The sequence below is a fragment of the Cornus florida genome, unplaced genomic scaffold (assembly GCF_030987335.1).
Source record: "Cornus florida cultivar Cherokee Brave unplaced genomic scaffold, ASM3098733v1 CherokeeBrave_3.0.0_Hap2_Chr01, whole genome shotgun sequence".
NCBI lineage: Eukaryota > Viridiplantae > Streptophyta > Magnoliopsida > Cornales > Cornaceae > Cornus > Cornus florida.
The window spans coordinates 30,243,459-30,251,428 of NW_026775571.1; the positions used below are offsets into that span (position 1 = coordinate 30,243,459).

The 7,970-nt window shown below is 37.7% G+C and overlaps 1 pseudogene; it reads left to right on the forward strand.

Annotated features, from left to right (window-relative positions):
* The first annotated feature begins 7,150 nt into the window (after positions 1-7,150).
* On the forward strand, positions 7,151-7,249 carry LOC132283346 (small nucleolar RNA R71; annotated as a pseudogene).
* The last annotated feature ends 721 nt before the right edge of the window (positions 7,250-7,970 follow it).

Genomic DNA, 7,970 nt, shown 5'->3' on the forward strand with positions numbered 1-7,970 from the left:
AGCACATGAACATCTATTCTAGCATACATAGACATATGGATAGAATGAAATGAACAATTGGAAACATTAAACCATACAAATCATTAAATAAACAAGATCTATATAATTCAAAGTGTCAAAACAAGTTTTACAACACTAATCCCTCAATAATACACAAGATTAAGGTAAATAAAGCATGCTTGGGGCTAACTCTAGCCCTAAGAGGATGTCTAGCCACTCATGGTGATGCTCCTCCAACCCTCAAGGGCAAGCTCTATGGATGAAATCTGCTCCTTGTTGATGAAAAACTCTCCAATGGTGTCTCTAGCCTTCTCCTCCTTTCCTTCTACACTAAGAATTGCCTCTTCTCTAATTCTATCCCTCTCTTGTATATCCCCCCAAAAAGTGCATTAAATTCCTTTTATAGGTAGGTCAAGTGACACACTAAATGAGCTGGGGTAGTGCACCCAATATTCTCTAATGATTGGAGAGAGAGCAACTTTAATGAGCTGGGATTTTAACTTTTTCGCACTGGAGGAAGTTCGATTGATCGAACCTTGTACTTGGATCGATCGAACTTGGCTGAGATCTATCGAACTAAGGCTGGATCGATCCAACTGGGTGAGGTTTTTGGGAAAAGACAAATCCGAGATATTTTGAAGATATTTATGGGGAAAAGGACAAAAGTGATAGGTGGGTGGACAGTTGTGGATAAGATTAATCATTTGGATGAGGACAAAGGTGTTCGATCGATCGAAGCATAGTGTTGGATCTATCGAACTTTGGGCTTTCTGTTTTGGGTCAAGGTTTGGATCTATCTTGAAGTGCTGAGATCAATCCATGTTGGATCGATCGAACCTTCATCTTGGATCAATCGAGAATCTTGAATGACCATCTTTCTTCCTTTTTGCTTATTTCTTTCTCCACTTTGCTCCTTTCTTTGTTTAATCTCAGAATTGCTCATTTTAAGCTCTTATTTGGCTAAGTTAGCTTATTTTGGGAATAAGTGCCTGAAAATGGAATTAACACGAAATTAATCTAAAATGGTAAAGTAAGATAGATAAAGGTTCTAGAATACCTAAGCTTAACGGGTTTAAATACGCACTTTTCAGTGCTCATCACACCCCCAAAACTTAAATATTGCTAGTCCCTAGCAATAAACTAGAAAGTAAAGGAATGAAATGAACAACTATACAAGTATAAATTAGAAAGCAATAAAATGATAGCACCACTTTCGTAGGGAACACGATTGCACTTAGCACATGCAACAAGCCTTTTAAACCCCTAGGTTACCCCTAGTGGACGAGTGAAGTCTCGTGAGGGTTTTCAAAAATGATACCCACAAACATTAAGCTCATTCTTTCAAAAGAGGCACCAATATTACAAACAAGCATTGGGAGAAAACTATCTCAAGTATGCAATTTTTTAAACATTTCTAAGCAATCTCCCAAATTTTCAACATCAAGCAAGCAAGTATGGTCCTCCACACATCAAGAAAATGATCATGCAAATCAAAACAACTCTAAAATCCTTTTTAGTGGATCGGCATCAAATATGTTGTTATCTTAGCCAACTAAAGAAATGATCACATCCTTACCCTCAAACTAGCACACAAATCTAGTATTGATCATCAAGACAAAAAGTGGACCTTTTATTAAAGATTTATTGTTCTAGGTGCGCTTATTCTTTTCACTCGATATTTTTTATTATAGGATCAAAGATGGAAGCATAGTGCAATGAATTGATCTCTTAAGCTTTCTAGCGATTCATGAGATCGAGCGTTAGGTCAATGACTCCCAAACCAGATGACTTTAGGGCACTAGGTGTTCAAACACCCCTACGGACTTACAAGCTCAAATTAACTAGGCTAAAAATCAAGACAACAACCATCTAATCATTTCCTACTTCTCACCATTTGGGAAAAGTCCTCACTTTTTTATTTTTTTATTGCTTTTGCAATTTTTTTTTTCTTTTTTTGAATCAATTATTAACCTAGACTTTGGGCCCTCCACCTTTCGGCGCGAGAAGTTCAGTGCTTGATGAGGCTAGAATCTCGGCTACTTAGTGAAAAAGGGATTGTTATCCACCTTTATCAAGAATGAAAGCTTTCAATGCACTACTAGCCCAATTGGGATATAACCAATTCAATAATCAACAAAGCATGTATCCCACAAATGAATCCTAGTGTGCGCCTGTGCTAGTGTAGAACACTAGAGTGAATCTCAAAACAATCACAAAATCAGGATGATGTGGACCACAAGTGCAAGCACGATATCAATCTTTCAAAAAATTTACTCCTAAATGGCATCCATAAGGCATACAAGGAGTATTGGATTCTCAAGTCAAGCAATTTTTAAATTTTAAGCAATATAGTCCTCAAAAGATCAAAATCATAGCTAGTCATGGACCAATCATAGAAATTTCCCTCAAATACACAAGTCATGCTCAAAAGATATGCAATTTAAAGCAAACACTGCACAGTACCATTCCCCCAAACTTAAAAGGCACAATGTCCTCAATGTGCAAAGAGAAAAAAGGAAAGAGTATACCAGTGCAACTAAACAAGAATGATTGGGACTGTAGTATCCAAAGTGGGTGGCATGGCCCCCCCAAACTTGGGATAAACTGAGGTCCTGAAAATATCGCACTTAGATAAACTCATCAGAAGACAAAATAAGATAATCAGTGCACAGTGGACATGCAAGTGTAAATGGGATAATCAGATAAAGAAGTGAGAGAGGTATAAGGGTGGTCTTGAAAATCGGGTAGCACTCTCTCACTGAAGTCACTGGGATGCACCTAATGGAGTCAAATGGATAGATATATCAATAAAAGCATGCAACATCCATCATAGATAAAAAAAATAATTAAGTGCAACACATCCAATGTTCAAAGCCGATAGACCCGGCTGCAAAAATAATAATAATGTCACATGTGTAGCAGACACATAACATAGATATAGAGCATAAAAAAGATAAAGAGACTGGGAGTCTCAAGTAGAGGAGTCAGGGCTAGCAGAGTGAGCTCCGCGGATAGCCCTGGTTAAGTCTTCAATTACAGCTATGATCTCCGCACGGAAGCGAGCAAAGTCAGCTCTAATGGCAAGCAGGGTGTCTTCCAGAAGCTACATTTGTGCTTCAAGTCTAGCTATCTGATAATGAGCTGCAGGTGCGTCTGAAGCAGAGGAACTGTCATTTTGAGCCATGATCTGCAAAAGGAGATCTTAAGATAAAAGTTAGTACTGGAATAAAGAATTAAAAGGGCATAATAGAAACATGCATGTCGAATAAGATAGACAAAACATATATGACATGAATCTATGCAGGTGATAGAATATGAATCATGCAAAGCAATATAAGTATGAAATACATCCAATGTGGAATATCACAGGTATTGGGCATATATAAGATAGCATGAATGCAAAATATGATGAATGAAGTGTGTGTGTAAGATCTGTGAAATTTGATCGATCAGAAAAGAAGTGAGATCGATCACAAAAGTTGGATCAATCGAAAGTAAGTGAGATCGATCAGAACACAAGTTCGATCGATCGAACTATACGATGTGAAAACTGAAAGGTCTCAGATCTGTGACGATGGAAGCATGGGGCCCACACGAACGTATTCGTAGGCCTTACAACACAACAAATCAACAAAAATCCACATCCAAACATGGCCCATACTCCAAAATTGAACAAAAACATAAAATATATACACATATATACAATCATGTTTCAAGCTTCAACAATGGAAGATTTGAGCATCAATATATCATAAATATGAACATTGATGCTCAGATCTTACCTCAACCGAATAGAGAAGAGATGAAATACGAAGAGGGGTTGAGAACCGAGAGAAGAGAGAGAGTAAGAGAAGAGAGAGATGCTTGGATCTCGCCGGAGAAGATGAAGAATAGTGGCGGCGACGAGAGAGAGAGAAAGGGGGTTAGGGTTTGAGAAAGAGGGGTTGGATCGATCTAATGAATCGATCTCGAAAACCCTCGGATCTATTTTTAAAAACATCCCAGACATAATTCGATCGATCGAATCTCAACTGAGATCGATCGAACTTCTCTCTTCAAAGTATTTTTGGAATTTTTTTTTTTGAATAAATAAAAACTAAAATTAAAAATTAAAATTGAAAAATGGAAAATATTTTTGGATTTTTGAAAAATAAAATAAAATAAAATAAATAAAATAAAATCTTTTTGGTATTTTTGGAAAATAAAAATAAAAATATTTTTGGATTTTGAATTTCGAATTTTTGAAAATTCAAAATAAAGTCAAACAATGAAATAAAGAACTGAGATCGATCAGAACAAAAGTTCGATCGATCAGACAGAGAGTAAAAATATGCAGGTTTTTGGTTCAAAAATTTGGCTAAGTGTTAGAACTGGAGATCGATCAAACTGTGAAGTTGGATCGATCAAATGTTCTATGATCGATCTGCAAACAAACTCGAACGATGGAACAGAGAGTTGTTTTGGGTGCAGGTCCTGCTGGCTCAAAAATATTCTATGTGTCAAAACTCAAGATCGATCGAACAGGATAGTTGGATCGATCGAAGGCATTATGATCGATCAGACAGAGAGCAGAAATATGCAGGTTTTCCTAGATCGATGGAACAGAGAGGTGATTTGGATGCAGGTCAAAATTTTTTCTAAGTGTTGGATGCAGATGGAAGTTCGATCGATCGAACTCAGGTATGGTATCGATCGAACTTATGCAGAAAGCTCAATTCCAACATAAAAAGTCATGCAATCCTCACCAAAGTTCCTTTTAATGCATATGAACCAAAAATAAATATCTAGACTTCGCAAGAAATGAAATATAAGATAGAAATGGGGGAGGAATAGGGTTCTGACACCCTACGAATGCTTTTGCTAGTCTTTAACGTCTTTAGCAAGACATTGGGCTCTTTTAGCCTGGATTAAAGATCTTGTTATGCATCCCCTCTTTATTGGGGTGAGAGATATCTTGAGTTCCACCCAACAAATGGTCCTTGGAAGAACTTGTTGGATCAAATTCAAAAGAAGATTTTGTCCCTTTGTCAATGCAATCTAAATTTTTGGGCTTCCATGCCCTTTCAAAGCAAGAATTTGAAATAATGGTCTTAGAATGCAATGTTGAAGATGGTTCCTTTGAAATTTTAGCCTTACCTAAAAGCTCAATTTCTTCACAAGTAAGATCATGACATTTTTCCACAACATTAACATCTCCTTCATACTTGTCAAATGAGTTAAGGGTTGGATTGAATATATTCAACTTCACTTTCATGTGGCCAAAAGAGATCTTCATTTCCCCCGTCCTACAATTGATGTTAGCATTTGAGGTTGCCAAGAAGGGACGGCCAAGGATAACGGGAATTTGGCTCTTAGGATTGGAAACCGGTTTCGTGTCAATGACAACGAAATCAACGGGGAAGAAGAATTTGTCAATCTTAATCAAAACATCTTCAATGACACCCTTAGGCTTTTTAATGGATTGGTCGGCAAGTTGCAAAACTACCAACGTCGGTTTCAATTCTCCTAAGCCCAGTTTGACATAAATCGAGTATGGAAGAAGGTTAACATTTGCTCCTAAGTTAAGAAGCGCCCGATTAATGATATGCTCACCAATGATGCATGATGCAGTGGGTGAACCAAGGTCCTTAAACTTTGGAAGAGTGTTGTGTTACAAAATTGAGCTTACTTGCTCGGTCAAAACCACTTTCCTTGGTGCTTGGCTTTTGTTCTTCCGCTTTTGGGTGCAAAGATCTTTTAAAAACTTGGCATAAGCCGGTATTTGCTTGATTGCATCCAAAAGTGGAAGATTAACTTTTACTTGCCGAAACATTTCTAAGATTTCATTGGCTTTAGCCTTTTGCTTTTCTTTTGAAATGGACTCTTTCAAGGCGTCTGGAAATGGAGCTTTCTCAAAAACTTTTTCAGAATTTTCTTTTGAACTCTCTTCCACACAAGAAGTTTTCAAATCATTATTCAAATCACTTTTCAACAAAGCTTTCTCAACATCATTTTTCAGAAAATCTTTTCCAAATTCATTTTGCGAGACTTTCTTCAATGAATCATTTTCAAGATTACTTTTCAAATCACATTTTGAAGCTTTCTCATTCATATGGTCATGTACGTGCAATAAAGGAGGAATAAAATGTGAAACGGACGGGTGACAACTTGTGGTTGCACCGGTTCACTCTCTTCATTGTACATTTTAATTTGATTGTCCACAACCCTACCACTTCTCAAGGTAGTCACCGCATTAACATGTTCTATGGTACACCCTTCCAATGAGGATTGGGTTTCCACAATGCATTGTTGCTTTGGTGGGGCATTCATGGGCATCTTTCCCTTCTCTCTAGCATTAAGAGTGCTAGCTATTTTCCCTACTTGGGTTTCTAGCTTTGCAATAGACTGAGAGTGAGAATGAAACAATTGTGTGTTTGCCTCAAGAGTGCCTAAAGCATTCAAAACTTTTTCTTCAAAGGCGGGACTTCTAGAATTACCTTGGGAATATGATTGATTGGGAAAATGAGAATTCGAGAATTGATTCCCTTGTGATTGATATGGCCTATAGCCTTGGGATCCTTGGTTTTGCATTGGAGGTGGAATGTATTTCCCTTGAAAACCGCCTTGGGGAGGGTTTAAGCCTTCCCCTTGGTTTTTCCAAGAGAAATTTGGATGATTTCTCCAACTTGGATTGTAATGAGTACCATAAGGATTGTTCCCTTGATTCACAAAAGTTGCATTGACCTGCTCATTAGGTTTATTTTGCACTTGTCCATGAGGACAATGAGAAGTGGAATGAATAACACTAGAACAAGTCATACAAGATTCATTGGATGCACGATGAGAATGGTTAGGGTAGGAAGATACTTGGTTCACCGAGTTTTGGTAGATCAAGAATTGATCAAACCTTTGAGATAAAGATTTCATCTTGGCGGCTATGTCATTAGAGTTGTTGACTTGATATAAGCCAACACTTTTTCTACCTTGTGTATTTCTACCATTCTTTGAAGACAATGTTCTATGCAATGAATTTTCATTCATGCTTTCATAGAGATGCCACACATCATCCTCATGCCTATCAATGTAAGAAGCACCCATGGAAGCATCAACCATGCCCTTATAAGTGTCCGATAAGCTCTCAAAGAAATATTGAACTAATTGCCATTTAGGCATGTCATGGTGTAGACACTTCCTAAGCAATTCATTAAAGCGTTCCCATGCCTCATGAAATGTTTCCCCATCCTCATGTGTAAACTCTCTAATTGAAGTTCTCATGGCATTGGTCTTCGAAACTGGATAGTACTTCTTCAAGAACTCTTGTTGCATTTCTGCCCAAGAAGTGATTGAAAAAGGCCTAAGGTTGTTGAGCCAATATTTTGCCTTGTCTTTAAGGGTGAATGGAAAAAGTTTAAGGCTTAAGACTTCTTCCGGCATGTCCATGTATTTCACGGTAGAACAAACTTCAAGAAACTCATCCAAATGCTTGTAAGGTTCTTTACTTGGAAGTCCATGAAAGTTAGGAAGCATTTGAATGGTTTGTGCTTTGATTTCATAATGATGTGCTCTAAATAGTGGCAATTGGATGCATGTGGGTGCATTAAACTCATTTGGCACATAATGGTCTCTTAAAGCAATTGGTGGGTTAGCAACTTGAGGTGCAACATGAACAACTTGATTTTGAATTCCTTGATTTATGATGGGAGGTTGTGGAGCATACATTGGCCTTGGCATTCCCAATGGAACTTGGTCTTGTTGTTGTTGAGGTTGGTGAATGTATGGTCTAGGCATGCCTAGTGGTACTTGCATGTTATCATTGTGCACATTAGGATGGAGGATACCTTGTTGATCTATGTGACCAAGGTCCTCAATATGATTATCATTATGGTCATCCATTGATAGATTGGTTCTATTTGAACTTCTTCTTCCCCTAGGGTTTCTAACGGTAAATTGAAGATGTAAGTCTAAAGGGACAAGAGTAGGTCTCAATGAAC